Source organism: Mus caroli, unplaced genomic scaffold, assembly GCF_978045245.1.
Source record: "Mus caroli unplaced genomic scaffold, Mus_caroli_1 scaffold_12, whole genome shotgun sequence".
Lineage (NCBI taxonomy): Eukaryota > Metazoa > Chordata > Mammalia > Rodentia > Muridae > Mus > Mus caroli.
This window is the reverse complement of record NW_028227267.1, coordinates 97113357-97133205: the sequence shown is the minus strand read 5'-3', so window position 1 is coordinate 97133205 and position 19849 is coordinate 97113357. Positions and strand designations below refer to the sequence as shown.

Sequence of the window (19849 nt, the reverse complement as noted above, 5' to 3'; positions counted from 1 at the left end):
TGCCATACAGCTTTTCTAGGACAGACCTGAGAAATGTCTGACCTTCCACTCGGAGCAAGTTGCATCTCCTCCTCTTTGCCCACCAGTGCTGAAGGCATTAACTGAGCTGATATGGTCAGCAGACTCAGAGCACTCTCTGGTCCTACTTCTATCTGGTCGCATCATGCTTCTACCTGTTTCCTACCAAGTGAAACATCAATGACCATAAGACAGCAGGTGAAGACTTGTATCTTACCTACATTACATGCCTTTACATACTACTAAGCAAATACTATTGTATATATTACTAAATTGCCTATGATCATTAAGTTCTAATAAAAAAAGCCATCTTTTGTAACATATTATCTTTCTCCAGTACTTATTATCTTTAGATTCTTTTGTTCTAGGAAGTCAAAAAATCTTACTCCAGGCACCAAAGCAACTACTCCAGAACCTTAGAATTAAAATAAGAAGAAACAGCTCATGCCATGTTTGGCATTCCATGGGCTAGAAGGGGAACATCTGATGGAGGTCCGTTATCCAACAACACATTGTCACTATGCCTAGAAATAAGTCTACCTTTAGTCTTGGTATCATAAAAGTGAATATTGTCAAAGCTCATATAGTCAACATGTAACTAAAATTATCCCAAATGAGCAGCAACAGACAGGGTTCTAGGAGAAAAGCATACAACTTGTATGCTGTTGTGTTGGCTTTCAAAGGACCCAGCTTACTACCCACAGTCGCTAATTACAGTATCATAGCTATGCAATTCCTAAATGTCATAAGTCTAATTTGTATTCACTTAATTAGTCGTCGTATTATAGGATACTTTTTTCATTGATGTTTTGGTATAAATAAATAGGGAGTTATTAGAAACTGAAACATACTGCCTCCAGGTAATTTCTGAGATCATTTATATGCCGTGTTTTCTTCCAGGTCAAGCATTTTTTAATGTAATTATTCATAATATGTATTGCAAGAGCTCCATTTATTATGCTCAATAAATAAACCAGGACATATTCTATTAAACCACAAAGTTTTAAGAAAATAAATTATCATCAGTTGTTAGTGGAAACAGGGTAAGCATCCCCCTTCCTGGTAATTTAGAATAGCGCATTCTGCCCAAGGCAGCATAAGCCTAGTCAATGAGAGTGCTGGGTATGTAGGAGGTATCTCTCTTTCCCTCCTATTTTCTCTTTTCTTGACTACAGTTGTCTGATGGATGCTGTGTGAGGAAGGACGCCTGTTTGTTTGATGTGTCATGGGAAAAGAAACTACTGCATTTTCAAATAAATGTCAGAAATACCTTCTTGACAAAAGAAGTGAGCTTTGGCAATGTACCCTGATGATACTTGCAACAGATAAACAGATGGCTTCTGTGCACATAGTGCCTTGATTTCTGCACGGCCAGAAAGTGTCCATTAGTCATCAATGGGAGGCAATCCCCAGGAAGAGTTGAGCTCAGTTTTATGTACTCCCTGCTGTACTGACATTCAAACCTCTGAAGACACTTGCTTTTCTCGTGTACTTGGGATTTGCAGCTGAAAAATAAAATACATATGTAGTTAGCTATTTTTAAAAGGCAAAATGGAAACATTGTGCTCCTGTTGGAGAGACAGGCAATCCTCTTCAGTGAAAACTAGGGATTTGGTTCAAAGAATACCTGCTTTGAAATATTCACCATAACTCAGGAATGGTAAGACTTCCTTTCCAGGCATGAATGCTGAGCCAAATTCAAAATCCATATTCCAAATGCAGTATATGAAACCCCATTTTTTAATAAGGCCTTGTGTGGAATTCATGTCCATCTGTATTCCATGATTCCAGAAAGAGTTGGCATCTGATTCTAAAGTAAGTGGAGATGATTGGAGAAATTGAAGAAGATGAAAGGTTGTTTGAACATCAACTGCTAAGACTCTCACAACCCAGCCATCAGCGAAAAAGCGCTTATTTCTCCCCAATACTTACTCAACTTATTCTAAATCATCTGGAGCCTTGTGACAATTAAAGTCAGGGATAATTCAGTGGAAAGGGGTACTAGTGCTGTTAGAACTGTCAACACAACAATATATTCTGCATAAGTCAGGAGACGGTAAGAGTGGTACAAAAGGCAAGTAAGCTCTCGGCCCTTCACATCCCACACACAGGGAGGGAAGCAGCTACACCTCTACTGATCCTCATCATTGCCTCATGAGAAGCCCAGACTGTAAAATAGGAAGAAAACTTGGCAGAGAGAACATGCAGAGAGAACAAATAAAAGTAACAGTGGTTAGAAATTTATTTTGCTAATGTAGTGATTCATGCCTGGAGTCCCAGCGCTTGGCACGCACACTGAGTCAGGAGGATTGTACTGAGTTCTAGACACAGAGTTTGGACTATATAGTGATTTCTATAGAATTCTAGAGTGTGGAATGAAACTCTGCCTTAAATTATTTTTATTTTTAAAAAAATCACCAAGTGATTGTGGTTCACAACCTTAATCTCAGCACTTGGGGCAAAAAACAAAACAACAACAACAAAAAAAAACCTCTCAATTCAAGGCCAATCTGGTCTACAGAGCAATAGCCAGGGCTATATGGGGAAACCTGTCTCAGAGAAAACAAAAGAAAATTATTTTTTTGTCTGAAAACAACAAAAAATATACAAAAAAATAAAAAAAAATTGGTAAAATATGTGTTTATTTGAATCAGTTTCTTCGCTTTTGAGGTTACTTCTATGTGCGTATTCCAGATTCAAATTTTCACTAAAAAAATGCACAGAATTCCTAATTTGCTGCCATTTTCTAAAGTCTTCCTTGCTTTGCTTTTCACATTAAGTGGAAGTTGAGTGTATTGTCCGATTTCTCTAGAGAAACACAACTAATAGGAGTGAGAGGAAAGGGGGATAGAGGGGGAAAGAGAAAGAGAGAGACTTAGTTTATTTTTTAGAAACGGCTCATCATATAAGGCTACAATGTCCAAGATCTGCAAAATAGGATGGAGACTCAGAAAGGAATACCAAGTGTACCTGCTGGAGACTGGAGTGCAGCTACATTTTTCACTATGAAAGCCTTCCACTGATCATATAAGGCCTAACTCCATCATAGAGGGTAATCTGTATTCAAACCCTGCTGCTGGATATGTCAATCTCATCAGAAATTCATCCACAGCAGCATCCAGAAGGACAGTTGACCAACTAAGTGAGAATTCTCCCTCAGCCAAATTAGCACATAAAAATAACCAGCATCTTGGTTCTTCATACGCCCTTGGGATGATGTTGCCCTCTTTATCATATTATTTATTGGTTTTCCTTGACCTCTTTCTTTCAGGGTACTTAGAGCATATATATTCTGGTCTCGGGAAAAGCCAGTACTTGGAGACTAGAACCGTTCAATACTAGCTATCATTGGAGCTAAAACCACACTAGCTACCAATGTGAGAGTTTCAGATCTAAACCATGTTCCTGGAACCTGGCTCTGGAACCTTCACCTCATGGGCATCTCTGCCATAGAATCTAGTAATGGAACTTCTGACCTTATTTCATCAAAGGTTCTTTGGCATATATTGAGTTTCAGGAGTTTCCATTTAATAACTAATTTTTCTTTTCATTTTTCAGGTAGTCATAGCTTCCTGAACCTCAATTTTCCTCCTTTATGAAATAATTTAACTATGATAACTTGTAGTAGTTTCTAATCATCTTTATACTTTCATAATAATTATATTTGATTACAATGCACACAAATGCTTTCTCATTGATGATACAGTTAATTACATTGAATATAGTTAACCTCATTTTGAACGATTCACTGTACCTGACTCACTCATGTACCAAGCCTGGTATCAGAATTGCTACCAAACTGAGAATTCATTGTGTCTTATGGTACCATTCTTAGAGGCTCTACCTCCTCCAGGAACAACTTCCTGGATATTTTTTTGGAGTCGTAGAAAGTAAAGGTTATGAACACATAGGAATTATAAGTGAGAACAGACAACAAGCCTCTCCTCTTCCCATGAGCTATCTGACTCCCACTGAATATCATTGCCCCCTTACTTTCTTCTTTCTCTTTGGACATCTCCAGCTGTCTACAAAAGATAGTCAGTCACTGGTTAAGAATTTCATGATCTTCCAGGGGGCATTCTGCAACCTGTGGGTCCATTCTTCTGGGTTACTGTGGCAGACAGATTTCAGGGCAGAAATAGCACAGGGAAGGAGACAGCTACATGGAGTCACAGTCTTAGAGCCTGTCGGTCTGCCATTGTGGAGAAGCATGGTGGTGGAGGGAACCTGTGTCAGAGTCTGTTTACATCATGATGGAACAGAGAGCAGAAGGAGCAGAATAGGACCCAGTGGTAGGTTTAATGCTCAAAAATCTGTTCCAAATGGCCTACTTTGGCCAGCAAGGTTCTGCTTCCAAAAACAAACAAACAAACAAACAAACAAAAACACTTCACTCTCCCATGATAGTGATATCACCTGGTGAATAAGCATCCGATGCAAGATTGCAGAACACAGGTGTTTCAGACACAAGACATGATACCATTCTAGAAGAAAAGTCAAGGTGAAACCTACAGCTGTCTCTGTTACCAAAACCTGGACACATCCTTCACTTAACCTGCATCACATTTTACCCCTACTGCCATTGCTTTATAAAACCCCCAAAGCTGAACTGATGTTGTTGCTTCCTCTCCTCTCCCCAGCAATTACCCTGCCCAATGCTACTGAAGAAAATCAGACAAGTTTAACTTGTTATCACCTCGAATTCCTGCTGCCCATCTTTCTTTTCAATTTTCTCTCCCATTTTCCTCAATTTCAAACATTTCAGTTTCAAACTCCATAAATGTTTTCACCATTATCTGTGTTGAACAGTGGCTTTGCCTCTTGCTACCCGTTGAATATCTCTCTTTCTCTCTCTCTCCCTCTCCCTCTCTAATACTGTTTAAAATATCTTGATATGGGGATGGGTCATTGGGATGCCCAGAGGGTAAATGTACCTGCTCTCAATCCCAACAATCTGAGCAGATCCCAGTATCCTCATGGTGGAAGGAGAGACCCAATTCTTAAGAGTTAACCTATGATTCCATATCTCCGTATATGTGCTCTGACATGGACATTCACACACACACACACACACACACACACACACACACACACAGAGAGAGAGAGAGAGAGAGAGAAAGAGAGAGAGAGAGAGAGAGAGAGAGAGAGAGAGAGAGAGAGAGAGAGATTTGACCCTACCCAATTCCAATAAGAGTATTTTACTATTAATGAAAATAATGAACAGGGGGGAAACCTGCATCTGCTTCTAGCAACCTTCTAGAAGGTAAAGATGGCTATGCCTCACTGAATCCTTTAATCCATCGTTCATCCCTGACCCTCCCATTGGAACTGGGCAACTGTAGTACTATTTCACCAACCAGGGGGCAGCAAACTGCTTCTGGAAAGTTCTGAGGTCTCTCAAGCAGACACAGCGTTTCTGTTGGAACTCTTAAGCTAAGCATTGTAGTTCAAAGGCTGACATAGCTAGATGACATTGGCTGTACTTAAATTTCTGTTATCATTGACTTGGCATTTAACAGAATTTACCATAGGTGGAAAGCCATAAGTTACCTTTGTTTCATTTCAACCATCTAAAAAACAAAATAATTAAATATGAGTTACACACAAAAAGGAGCAGGCCAGATTTGATTCTTTGGCCCTAGTTTAATTCCTGTGTTCCAATGGTTCTCTTACTATCAATTATTTCTATTCTATAGAAACTAATAGGAACGTCTTGTATTTTTTCCATCCTTGCCCAGTCCTGGTCCCCTGGGCCACACCCGTTGGAAGCATGTTCAGCTGACTTTGGGCTAGCCTTCCTCATGCGTCCTTTCCCCCCCTCTCCTTTGTTATTTCTCTTTGCTTCACAGGGCCTCAGCTCCAGCTGCCTCTTCACTACCGTGTCCCGGAGCTCCTTTTTCTTTCCACTGTTCTGCCCCACCAGATAATTTCATGTACACACATGGCCTCAACCGTGAAGGTGATGTCTTCCATTTTGAACCTAATTTTCATCTGAGTCCTAGACACCATCCATATCTGATTTTCCTCTCTGACTATGCCAACAGTTCCAAATAGAACCTTCCCAGACTGAAGACAACATATTTGAGAAAAGTTGTTTTAATGATGAAATCACAATACATTGAAGTGTCTAAATTATATATATATGTATATATATACATATATATATGTATACACACACACATACATGCAGTATGGCTCAGTAGGTAAGGTGCTTATTATGTACACTGGAGGACATAAGGACATAAGTTCCAGAACCAGTATGAAGGCTGAAACACAGAAGTGACACCACTAAGTTGTGCTCTGACACACAACATACACACAATCATGATAATAACAATTTTTGAAAGATAAAGAAAAATTCACAAATTATCTTACTGTGATTAAACACTCCTCTTTTTCTCTCCTCCCTACACACGGACATAGACACAGACACAGACACACAGACACAGACACACACAGACACACACAGAGTATTGCTGAGTCTACCTCATGTATATTCATCCACTTTCTTTACATTTCTTCTATTTTTCTTTGCCTCACAAAACTAAACGTTACTTCGCAGTTACCTGTACATGTCCTTTTCTGTGATGGCACACTAAGGTTAGCTCTGGGGATGCGCCTAGGACAATAACAACTTCTGCTTTACCGTCTTTTGTTCATTTTCTTCCCCTGCCTGCACCCATGGGCATGGTCCTTTCCGATAACTCTGTTTAGTTCAGTCCTTGAGCAGTGCCATATGCTTCCAGCCACGACTCTCACTGCAACATACACTGCAACATAAGCTAACTCCTGTTCCTGGGCCCGCCCACTCCCATCCATTCCAGGCTAGGCCAGACTAACAGAGCTTAGTCACCGACCTGAAGTAGCTTCCCAGTCAGAGTCAACTTCTCTTCACTTGGCTGACAAACCTTCCACCTCTAAGGATCTAGCCTCAGCTTCCACATGATCCTTTCCTTCCATAGATGTGATTGCTCTTCTGTTTCTCAGGCCACTATCACGGCTTCTCACACTCACACCCACACCCTGCCCCTTGCTTTGCATTCTGAACCTCCCCCCCACCCCCACCCCCTCTACCCCCCATCCCCGTGGAATTTTATTTTTTTCTCTTTGCCTGAACAAGTCTTACTTCTTCAAATGTAAATTCACTCACCCCTTGTTATGGCGCTTCCAGCCTCTGCTGATACCCCTCACCCGGTGAGTGTGTGCAACTGTTGTATTCTTCCTCTTCTTCCTCTCCCTACTCTCTCTCTCCCACCCTCAAGTCTATAAAAACTCAAATGGGGGCCTCTGAGTCCTCAACATTTCTTCCAGAAAATGATTCCTAGTTACTACGTGCAAGCCAGAGTCTAAGGCCCCAAGTTAGGAAGGGACCTTGGAGATGGCACTCACAGTAACTATAGCTCTTGTGAGGGTAGACTGGCCCCCTTCAAGAGCTGCAGATGAGAACGAGAGTCTGTAGGGACTGAAAAGACACTTCACAAAGATGTAGATGCCCAGACATACATTGCAAATGGATGTCTTAGTTCTTAGCTCTGGGAATAGCATGGGGTATGTGTATACTACTGGCTTGTCTTTAAGAGACTAAAGAATCAAGTATTAAGAAGGAGGTGTGAACATTCACTTTACCGTAAGTTGAGATGAGCACATGATAACACATGCCTTTAATCCAAAATTCATGAATCAGAGACAGTCAGATCTCCGTGAGTTCAAGAACAGTGTGGTCTATCTATATAGGGAATTTCAGGACAACCAGGGTTGCATAAAGAGACTCACTTTCTCAAAAAAATTAAAAATAAAAAATCCAAAAATAAGTAATCTGAGTTTCTCCTCTCCACAGCCTTTTCCATCTCTGCTTTCCTGGTTGAGAGATAGAGGCAGACAAAAGAAAGGAAAAAACAGAGGCAGGCAGAGAGTCAGAGAGAGAAGGAAGATTGACAGTAACCGGTGAAGTCTTATTACTGCAGCATCTTCAGTAATGGATGTGATTGCCCAAAGGTTCCACATTTAATAGTAGTAGTTTCTTCATTAGCAAATAGTTTTCCCAGAGGCAGTGGGGATAGGTGTAGAATGGGGGTGGGTTCTAGAGGTACCCCTTATCCCACCCCTTCCTCTTGCGCTCAAATGATATACATAGTTTCAGTTTGTAAATCACCATGGTAATAGCAGAAAATAAATAACTTCCACAGTTCAATAGAGGGGAAAAATTCTGACAGTCAAAATGAGTAATTGGGAACGGAGGGCTTCCTGTGCTACTTCATTCAGATTGCTATAAATAAATAAATATGCATATGGGTACCTGTCCTTACTCTTAGAGAAAATAAGGATGAACTAACTTATACAGAGGGAATGGATTCATTGATTCAAATATGGTATTTTAACTAAGAAAGCTGGCCTCAAAACTAATAGGGGACCTCTGCCATTCATACAGAATGATGCCATAAACATTAGATAAAACCAAGCAAATTTTTAGAAAAGCATTTTTAAAGAAAATAAAAATAACAAGAAAAAAAATTTCCTCACAGGTTAGAGTTAAATATAAAACTAGTGTCTAAAGTGAAGGTAAAGATGTTAAGAAGTGGTTAACAATGTCTTGTCTAGTCAGCCAGGGCAGGCTGGATGAAGCAAAATTCTTGAGCTCAGTATTTTAGCTGTAACCTTGATAAAGAAAGCCAACAGGGGCTTCCTCACAGCACCTTCCAAGCCTGTGTGATCCTTGGGGTTTCTGCAGCCAATGAAAGTTTGTCACGATGATGTAATGCTCCTGAGTTGTGCTTCAGCCGAGTATGTGGTCACCGGGTCTCATGCCTGAGAGCTAGGTAAGTTTCTGAATCAAATTTTTCTTTCCAGCCTGCTCCTGTAAGTAAACTAATTCCAGCAGAGAGATCGTTTGTTTCTAGTCTATTTTACTATCTGTGAACATTTAAAAAAAAAAAGAAAGAAAAGAAAAAACCGTGGGCTGGGTTATTATAGAATTGTAAAGACAGCTGGTAAACAAAATGATGGGATCTTACAGTCAATTTTCCTCTGTTATTAGTCTGAAGGCTTTTACTCCTCGACAATTTGTCATCGCTTCGGAGAAAAAGAGCAACAACAAACACTGGTGTTTTATTTGCTGAGGGAGCTTCAGTCATTTAGCAAACAAGTTTTACTCGGTAGATATTTTCAGGGAGACGGGAGAGATTTCTTTGGAAAGGTTGACACTGAATGTGGCTGATATCATTGAGTGAGTCCCACTGCACTGTAAACAGTGGGGCAAAGTTTCAAATATTTATTATAAAGAGCAAGCACATAGACCTCATCCTCGCAGAGTTTATCCTGAGAGAGACTATTGGTTTTCAAATTTTAATGGAGTTAAAAGCAAATTGAAAATAACCTAAGTCTTTTGTGAACCTGAAAGATATATAAAATTAAGTGATAAAAAACTAAATATAAAGTATATAATCCATCTCTAATCCATCTCTCATTCATGATCTGTATATGATAAAATAGCTAAGCAACTTTTGACTATTGTTTAGGATTTTTAAAATGTGGACACTATAACAAACACAACCAATGGAAATGCAGCTTTTTGCATTCCATGACACTGCAGATGTGGCAGTTTTAAGCTGTTATTAATAACAGTTGGGCAGTGTCTCTCCTGGGTACATGGAGACCAGAAAGCAGTCGCCTGGATAATGCAGGACTGGGAAAGCAATGCCTTTGTGGCTTCCTGGCTCTAAGTAAGGAGTGTCAAAGAACAATAGGAAACTTAACTGTGAATCTCCAACTCTACCCATGAACATATCTGGATTATACTCAGGTCTAACATCAGCTCAGACCCTATATACACAGACTCAGAGAAGGGCATCTACATTCAGAGTATGGGCAAATACCTGCTGTCATGACAAATAACACAGTATGTCTACGTGTTTAGTGATTTCCAATAAGGAGAAAGCTTGTGGGTTTTATAGAGTTCATTTTGCATGTGGTTTCACGAAAAACTTCACTTTCCAGCTTGAACGTGACTCTGCTCTGCTGAGTTAGTCAAGAACACATCACTGTCCACTTCACCCACGTCTATCCGTCCCTTCACTTTGTATTACTGTAATGTTGGCCATTTCCCGTCCATGCTTTCTAGATGGGTCCTAATTCACTCCCAGAATTAGTCTCCTGTCGTTATGCCACAGTTAATACATTGTTCCTCAAATTAATAATCTCAATGCCAAGTAGTTTTTATTCTAAAAGAAATCCTTCATAAATTAAAAATACCAGTCAGCATAATGTAAACATGACTCATTTTCCTTTTATGACCACAATTTTCCCTGTCATTGCTTTAACGGAATGAATGGCCCTCATAGAACCTTAAAAGATGCAGCTCCACATTTCAGTAACATCCTGTGCTTTGCTTTCTGCTTCATAAGTTCTGAATGGTGCATCATGCTTACAAGGAGGACCACAATGCCCTTGGATGAAGAGGATAAGGGCAATGTGCTGTAGAGTGGTTTGACAGGGAAACTGTGTGGAGAAGGTGGGGACCCCTGACAACACCCCACATTGTGAGATGACCTGCTTTTCTGATGCAGGTGGTTTTGGTTCTAGGAGCCTTGGTCGGCACTTGTACCTTTATCACAGAGTGGGAATGCATCCACCCATGGCTCATTAAACTTGGGCTCCTGATGGCCATCGTGCCCAGGAGGAAACCAAGATGGATGAGCCTGGAGTAAGCACATCTCATTAGTCTCTTAAGTTTGTCTTCAAAGAGGACGGAGAGGAGTATTCGGGTGGCTCTGCTTGAGCTAAGAAACCTTACTTTGATGTTCACTCTCAGACTAAAACTGTGCAGGAAAACTCAGGAAATCCAGTAAACGGCACTCTTGAAGGAAGGTATTGCTTTAGTGGCAATCTGAAAGTTTACTCTGATACTGACCAGGACCAGATACAAATCTCTGTGACTAATCCTGAAGACAGAGTGGACCCCAAAATACGCAGTTCAGAGCAGATCTCTTGTACCAGGTAGCTTAACCCCTGTAGGTTAAGAACCCATTACAGAGGTTTCATATCAAATATCTTCATGTCAGTTATTTACATTATGACTCATAATGGTAGCAAAATCAGTTATAAAGTAGCAACTAAAATAATTTTATGTTTGGGGTCACCACATCATGAGGAACTAAATTAAAGTGTCACAGTATTAGTAAGGTTGAAAACCACTGGCTTAGAAGGTGGAAGCCCAAGTCAGTGGTTCTTGGAATCTGAAGGTTATATATCTCTGAAAGTCCAGCTAGAGACATGTGGGTTGTCAAGATTGATGAATACATGAGATGAGCTAGTAACAATCTATTGTAGTGCCCTTCTATATTTCATAAAACAGGTGTTCAATAATGGCTGCTCTGCCTTTGTTTAACAATCTTTTAACAAATCCTAATCTTTTACAATATATTTCTATTTCACCTTTCTGTTCACCAAAGGGCATTTTTGTCATTAAGTCACAGTATTGCCCAATACATATGGCTTGGGATCATTTCATTGTTTATTCATTTATATGAGGCAAAGGTAATCCCATGGCTAACACCCCTAGAAGAAAAGAATAGTCCCCAAAGAGAGAAAGGGGTTGGTTATGTCTCTCGCTGTGAGTACTGGGGCACTCGCATACTCCTCAGCTACATAGAAATGTAGGGAATGATAACTCCATAGTCCACAAGTCACATACCACGCCAAGCACAAAAGAGATGCTGGTGGAAAAGATGCTGAACACAAAAAGAAAGACTTAGTTTGGCAAAGGTTGCTAAAGGCCTCTTGTCCTTGTGTAGTTATCCATACTGCTTCTGTTCACTGTTGTCAGTTCATTTGACCTTCCCAAATGAGTAGCTATGACAAACAAGGTTATAAATCCGTGTTAACCTGGTATGATGACATATACCTGTAATCACAGCTAATTGGGAGGCAGAGGCGGTAGGTTTGCAAGTTCAAAGCCAGAGTGCTCTTCTCTTAAAAGGAGATGAGGGTTGGGGGTGTAGCTCCGAAGTAGAGTGCTGCCTAGCATGCATGAGGCCCTGGGTTCCAGCCACAGTACTGAAAAATAATGAGCCGGAAATGAAAAAAATCATCAACCCGGGTACGACGATTATAGCGGCTGCATCCATAAGCAGTAAATGTGTCAGTGGAAGACACAGTGGAAGACTCCCCATCCTTTTAGGAACAGTACCTTCGTCCCCCGAGGGAGCACTGTGGCTCCTCCTCTTCCGCCAGGTGACTCTGGGAATCAGCAAATGGAGGGCTCTGCTTTTGTAAAACCTATAGGCATGTACCCATGGACAAAGGGACACTGGGCTGAGACTCAGGCCACTTGAGTGTGATGAGAAGAAAGACAATAGGAAGCTGGTGATTGTCCATCTACCAGCACAAGTTACAGTCCTATAGCATGTTGTAGAGACTTCATCGAAGCCTGGCCCTGTCTTCTGAGTCCGTTCCTTTAGCCTTCCTTTTATTCTGTAAATGTCCTCATAGGCTTTCAATAAGAAACTAACCAGAGTTCAGTTTCTGCTGCTCTGACCAAAGAGCCCACACTGATTCTATTGTCAATAGCCTGTATTTCTTTCCGGAGGGAAAAAGTACGAAGGGACTTGGATGGCGGGCGAACCGCTCAGCACTTTGGTTTCCACTCTGTATCTAACCCATTGATTTTTGTGATTGAACTGGTGATCTTTCTCCGCTGCATACTTCCCAATCATCCTCTACAAATATACACACGGAAATGGGTTTGCTTTTGAAAGGTAATTAGAGCTGTAGAATTGGGAGGTCCTGCGTCTGCCAATGAGCAGCCAGCAGCCCATGATCTCTGCCAACTTCCTTCTTAGGATTGTTCTCATCTTGCACCAGGGGCTGCAAAGTAAACTGCTCCGTTTGAATTTAAAGCCTCCCAAACCAAATCATCTTTTACAGGTATGCCTTCCCTCGGAGGTTACCTGCCCATGAAACGAACGTGTGAGGGTGGCCAGAAGTCAGCTTTGATATTAGCAGGGATCTCCTTTAAACCAAGTGAAGCTTGCCTTAATGCCTCTGCAGTTTGAGCAGGGCAGGAGGGGCCTGGAGGGGGCTGGGCGGTCACCTCACAGCTGCAGCACACCCTTGCTTCAGGTAGGGGAACAAATGGAGGCTAGGGAGGGCAAGGCTCCCCCTGCTATTGGCTGGATTTTGATGCAGCGCGCACTCTCGAACAGCCTGAAATATAGTCTGCAGAAGTCTCCACAGATGCTCCGCGCTGCAGTTCTTGAAAGGCAGGAACAAATTTAAACCGGGTTTTGTAAAAAACAAATGACATCATCCCTACATACACTCAAACGCTGCAGCCCAATGGGGCACACACCCCCCCTCCGATTTCTCCTTTGCTCTTTCCGTGTCTGACTGCAGGGTTCGGATGTTTATGCTATGCGTTTCACTGGCCAAATCTTACAGAAAATAACCTTTCATCGCTGGCCTGGAAAAAAATAATAATAAAGATGAAGAAAATAGAGAGACATGTAAACATTTAAAAATCGCATTTCACCTCCATGTGGCTGTTACCTGGGAAGATTCCTGGGACTGGAAGGAAACCGTAATGACCTGTGTGTTGGAGGCTGTCTTCACTGAAATGACACTGACTTAGTTTGAGTAATCTTTATGGTACAGAGTTCAGAACTGGGAATCCTTAGGGTAAAGATTTCTCTTCAGGAGTTTTTCTGAGATCACACTATTAACTGTGAAAGTAATCAGGTGTGTGGTGGCATTCTTTTTCTGGAGAGTCCTACCAAAATAATAGTAATAATAATAATAATAATAATAATAATAATGATAAAAGTTAGGTGAGCCAAATTTTTAACAAAGCAGAGTTAGCTAAACTGCACTAGAAAGCTCGATGTCACTTGGAAATTCATGTGACAGTCAATCTGCAGCTTCCAGAACCTGATTGAGATTTTCCTCTCAAGACATTATTTGCTGTATCCTTGTCTTCAGACAAAGGTGGCCCAGGCAGCGACCTGTTTGGTGGCCATAACAAATCTGGATAAGCACAGTGAGGCTCAGAGCTTGCCTGAATTGTCAATCCCACCCCAGGAACCCATTAACATAATTCTGTAGAAAACTGTTTCCAGAGCTAAGTCTGAGATTTGCATTTCTTTATTGGGCATGGTTATTAAAAAAATCTTTTTCAATCTAATTCTTCAGGATTAATAGCAGAGAGCAAACAGAAGGTGAATCTCAAGCTACCAAAAATGGATTTTATATAACAGGCAGTGACATCTATACCAGGTTAAGGTCGTGATGCCAGCAGCTGCTCAATCTTAAGGTACTGCCTTTAAATGGATGGTGGCCTTTATGTCTAAAGGAAGCCATGTCAGACAGAGTCTTAAGCAGAAACAAAGAAACAAGATGACTTGTTTACAACCCCACCACCACCTTAGCACGAATTTCACACATTTGTCTTTGATCCCCACTCTGCCCTGGTGGGATGTTCTCTTTGAACTTCACCTTAGAGGTTGTATTCAATAGCCCTGTTTCTTCTCTCTCCTTACCTCTTTCCTTCACTTCTAAACAAAGACACAGAGCTAGGAATGTGGCACAGATTCCCAGTTCTGATCCCTCTGGCACACGGATGCAGTGAAAGTTTCACATCAAAACAGTCCATGCCAATTCTTTTCAAAATAAAGCTTACCACCATTAGCAGAGGTTTTTAAATGAGCAAGTACAGGGGTGGGGGCGGGGGGGGGAGAGCTGTGCAGAAACTTACAACCCTGAATTTTGGCAATAATTATATAACTAAAAACAAATTGAGGGTCCTGGGGAGATGGCTCAGTCAGCAAAGTGTTTGAGACCTGGGCTCCCTCTCCACAATTCAGGTAAAAATTATCCAGACAGGTCAGCAAGCACCTGTAATCCCAACACTGGGGAATTTGTGACAGGAGGATCCCTGAAGCTCCTTTGGCAGCAAACACAGCAAGGTTCAGTAACAGACCTTGTCACAGAGCTACTGAGGACTATATTGATATTGATATTGACCCAATATCAACTTCTAGGCTCCAATCGTATACATGCGCATCCTCATGCATGCTTATCTATGTGCACGCATGCCACACACAGAGGTAGAATAATTAAAACCACTTAGAGAATGCAATCAAAATTCTATAGTTGATTAAATGTGCCCAAATAGTCTGTAAAGTTGGATAGCCCATTACAATTTATGAGGCAAGGAAATTAAAAGGCACCTAGGAAGAAGGCAGAAGAGATTCCTAAAAAGCCTGGGCCAGATCACATTCTTCTTCCATTCAGAATTGGCCAATGTCTTCCCATGTCTTTCACAGAAAACCCAACTCTTTAAGAAGGCCAAGACTGTTCTTTGCTCTCTGCTTCTCCTTCCTGTAAGCTCTCAGCAGCTCCCTCTCCATCTCATTCACTCAGTGCAAGCCACACAAAAGTTGCTGTTTGTGGCACTGTCAAAACATGTGTCAAGCTGAAGACCTTAGCACACTCTACCTAGGATGCCAAAAACAGAGTTCCTCCAGACGGCACCTCTAGATCTGTGGTGAAACTCGTTTTCTGTCAGTTCTTCTCAACATTATAGAATCTAGCAGCCTCCAAGATCAGTTAAGGAGTTCTGCTATTTCAACATTCTTCATTTCAATAGCCTTTCTTATTTATTATATCTATTTGTTGATTTGCCAATTAGCTTATTTTCTGCCTTCCCACTGAAAAGCAAGGTTTGTCCAGCACCTTGGCATGGATTGTGTTTCCTTTGCCAGTGTCCAGCACAAAGAAGGGACTCGGCAAATACATGTTGAATAACTACCCTCCAACTTATAAATACTAAGGTAAGTTTAGATTTCTGAAACCTCTTCACTTTTGTGTCTTCATAAAAAGATTGCTCTTGACACTATTCCCAAATCTTAAATCAGCAAACTTATAATTAGATATTTTTAACACTAAAATGTTGGCTTTGAACTTCTTCATATTCAAAATTATATACCAGTGTACCAGTGTGGTGCTTTCTGAACACCATCCCTTCAACACTATCTTTTTTACTTTACATACTGCCCTTCTCTCTTTACGTTCCTGCTTAAGAACAACACAACGACAGCAACAACAAAAGCAGTCACTTCAATTATCTTAAGTCAGTTTCAGCCTGAATTTTCTTCGGGTACACAGCAAATGCTATAACTCTACACTCTCTTTATTCCTTTATAAATCTGAGCATGTTTGTGGGTGGCATCATGGTGCTTCAGTCCCTGTACATCTTGCGTGACCATCCTGTAAGAAGATGAAGCATTCAAACCAGAAGAGTGTTTGGGAGATTCAAATGGTTTTACTGTCGCTATTTTGAAGTTTTCACTACAAAGCTATGGGCCAAGGTCACTCTACTATGCAATAGAATACCAGCATTACAGTCCCTTTCTAATGGTACCATTAATCATCTTTTCTCCTGTTGTGTAAGACATTAAACCACGCCCTCATCCTTCCCCACCCTCTCCAGCCTCTATTCTACCTTACTCTTATAAGATCACTTCTTTAGGTTGCACAGATGAATGCATGCATGCAGGCTGGGCCTTGATGTGCCTGGTTTATTTCACTCATTGACATTTCTGTAGTTTCTATAGTTTGATTACTCCACAAACATAGAGCAGCAACTTTCCCAGGTTTTATTTTAATTTTTACTTATTCAGTTTTATGTGAATTGGTGTTTTGCCTACCTGTGTCTCTGTGCAGCACATGCATACCTGGTGCCCCCAGAGCCCAGAAGAAGGCATCTATTCCTTTGAAACTGGTGTCACAAATGGTTTTAAGATGTCATGAAGGTGCTAGCAATTGGTCACAAGTCCTCTGAAAAAGCAACCAGTGGTCTTAACCATTGCTCCATCCTTGTGGCTACCTTTTCTATATACTGATTTTACTTCTTTGGGTTATACACCCAGAGTGGGATTATAAAAATAATATCATACTCCTATCATCTTCTTTTAAAAAACATTTCATAAATTCTAGTTTAACTAGAATTAATATTTTCTCCATGCCCATTTGCATTTCTAAAACCACAGACACTATACACTGAGTACTCTTAACCCATAGTTCTAACGTCTGTATGTCCTGGTCCCAGCTTTAACCACTATACTTTTTCTTTCCCTGCAGAGAATTCTATTCTTTCAGGTTGTTTTAGTTCTAGTCTTTGGGCCACCACAGTGGACTGACTGGTGGTGCTTTTAAAAGTGAACTGTTTTGAAGCCATATGTGAGCACAGAAGTTCTAGATTTTATTAGTCATATAAAAGATACCCTGTGAAACAAACAAGTCCATTCCTTTCCTTAACAGCTAGGCTGAGCAGCAAGGATATATTGATATAGAACTAAAGGTTAACATAATTTCCCCTGTATTTCTGCGTTTTTATTCTTTGTTTTTATTAAGCATAAAATTCTTTTTTTTTTAAGATTTATTTATTTATTATATGTAAGTACACTGTAGCTGACTTCAGACACTCCAGAAGAGGGCGCCAGATCTCGTTACGGATGGTTGTGAGCCACCATGTGGTTGCTGGGATTTGAACTCTGGACCTTCGGAAGAGCAGTCGGGTGCTCTTACCCACTGAGCCATCTCACCAGCCCCTAAAATTCTTTTTTATCAAGAGCTCTAAACTTCCAAAGAATTTAGGGCACTATACTTCGTCATCTTTAGTAATGTCACAAACCAATCCCTATTGACAAAACCTTAGCCTCTTTTCTCTTACCTACTCGCAATTGCCAGACTCCTAGGTATGAAACTCATCTGTCAACACTGCTACTAATTGAACTCCTCACAGTGGTAGGGATAGAGATGGCCCCAACAGACGCGCTCCATATAGAAAACAGCTCTCCCAAGGGACATTTGAAGCATCGTTAGTCCAGCTGAGGAGCTACATGCAAAAGAGCACGTGATACCTGCTCAGTGTTGTTGTCAGCATCAGTCAGCACATCTAAAGCCTGCATCCTTTCCTTTCCATGGAAACATCATTTGTTACTTTCAGTGTCTCTTGTGCAACTTTCTAAGAAAGCATTCAGATGCTGGGAAAAAAAAAAGAAGTTGTGCTGTCTAACCCTCAGCTGTGTGTAGAAAGGAGGCATGTTTTTCATGATAGAACCAGAATTTCATGTTCATATACAGCTCTCTACAATGCTTCAGCTGTTACAATAGCAGACCATATTTAGTTTAATCCCTCTTGACCATACCACAGGCATGATTTCTACACAGTGACACTGAACCCTTGGTAATCTGTTGACTAAAATACCATGAATGACTAAGTATATAAAATATAAAAATTCACATTTCTATTGATGTTTATTATTTGCAATAATTTGAAATTATCTGAAAATTAATCATGTTAACTGTGAAAAGAATTTAATGTCAAGTCCACACAAGAAAATTCATTTGTCTTAAATTGTGTAAGGTGCTATGTAGAATGTTTTATTTTTAATTTTTCTCTTTATATTTATATACATATGTATGCTTAATGATTTCTGTCAAAGTTTTATATATATACAAAATACTTTGTATTTTGAAGTTGGATTCTTTCTTTACTGTTCTGCTACCCAGCCTACACAAAGATGCTACAATAGTTTATTTTAGTGAATAGGATATTGGCCTCCAGCTGGACACAAACCTATGGAAAGCCCAAGGGACAAGCTACCGATGCACACAGCCCTACAGCTCCCATAGCCATGTCTGTCTTGCATCTCTCTCCTGCCGATGCTATGGGATTCTCCTTTTACAAAACAATTTGAAAATACAGCAACCCCATTCTCCCAGGAGAGTCAGGATCCAGATTCTAGTAGCCAAGACACTACAGGCTTTTTAAACTCAGTGTTTATCTGTGGGGTATGTGCTACCCTCTAGGCCTTCAGCTATTCCTAGAAAACAATACCCTATTTCCAAATAGTTCTAGCATATCCTAGATCCCAACATCTACAGACACATGTACCCTGAGAACCTGCTGAGATAGTTTTGGGGTGAAGAGGTTTCCAAGAGATTAATAAGACAATGTATGATTGATTTTTTTCTTTTAATTTCTGAAAGGAATGTGATGGGAACCCTTTTGGGGGGTTCTATTGAGTCTATAATTTGCTTTTGGTGGAAAGATCATCTTTACAATATTAATTCTTCCAGTCCATGAACATAGGAGGTCTTCTGTCTTTCCATCTTCTAGTATCTTTCTCAAACACTTTTTCAGAGATTTGAAGTTTTCATCTTAAAGGTTTTTTGCCTCCTAGGTTATAATTACTCTGGGATATTTTGATCCTACCATGAATAGGAGTATTTTTATGATCTCTCACTCACAATTATTGTTAGTGTGAAGGAAGACTACTAAATTGTTAATATAATTTTTATCCTGTCATTTTGATAAAAGGGTTGACCATTTCTTTAAAAAAAAAAAAAAAGATCTATTTATTTATTATATATGAGTACACTGTAGCTGTCTTCAGACACACCAGAAGAGGGCATCAGATCTCATTACAGATGATTGTGAGCCACCATGTGGTTGCTGGGATTTGAACTCATGACTTCTGAAAGAGCAGTCAGTGTTCTTATCTGCTGATCCATCTCTTCAGCCCTAGACATAATTCTTTTTTTTTTATATTAGATATTTTCTTCCTTTACATTTCAAATGCTATTCCAAAAGTCCCCTATACCCTATCCCCACCCTGCTCCCCAACCCACCCACTCCCGCTTCCTGGCCCTGGCATTCCCCCATACTGGGGTATATAATCTTCACAATACTGAGGTCCTCTCCTCCCATTGATGGATGACTAGGCCATCCTTTGCTACATATGCAACTAGAGACACACGCTCTTGGGGGTGGGGG

At 40.5% G+C, this 19849-nt stretch overlaps 1 long non-coding RNA gene across 2 annotated transcripts in view; it reads right to left on the bottom strand.

Moving 5' to 3' along the window:
• The window catches only part of LOC115029232 (uncharacterized), a 125120-nt gene that overhangs the window by 40355 nt on the left and 64916 nt on the right, over window positions 1–19849 (bottom strand). For both annotated transcript variants that reach the window (XR_015044702.1, XR_015044703.1), the window contains 2 exons: window positions 1646–1828; window positions 1289–1523 (listed from right to left, as the gene is read on the bottom strand). This is a non-coding gene — a long non-coding RNA (uncharacterized LOC115029232). The remainder of the gene's footprint in view (window positions 1–1288; window positions 1524–1645; window positions 1829–19849) is intronic.